Source organism: Belonocnema kinseyi, chromosome 9 (assembly GCF_010883055.1).
Source record: "Belonocnema kinseyi isolate 2016_QV_RU_SX_M_011 chromosome 9, B_treatae_v1, whole genome shotgun sequence".
NCBI classification, from domain to species: domain Eukaryota; kingdom Metazoa; phylum Arthropoda; class Insecta; order Hymenoptera; family Cynipidae; genus Belonocnema; species Belonocnema kinseyi.
In genome coordinates, this window is record NC_046665.1 from 45839826 (window position 1) to 45840036 (window position 211).

Below are 211 nucleotides of genomic sequence, written 5' to 3' on the forward strand. Positions count from 1 at the left end.
CGAAAATGTCGATCTTCTTGTCGTAAATGCAGTGTCGTTGTGATCCCATTAACAATAAGCTTTCCAAATATCTTATAAAATTGCACGTATCGAATTTTAAATATTTAAATTTCAAAGATGAAAACTCATTGTATAACCTTGGAATTTAAATTTATTGTTTTTTTAAGCAATCAGTTGAAAGAATTTATATAATTTGCATGAGAAAATTATA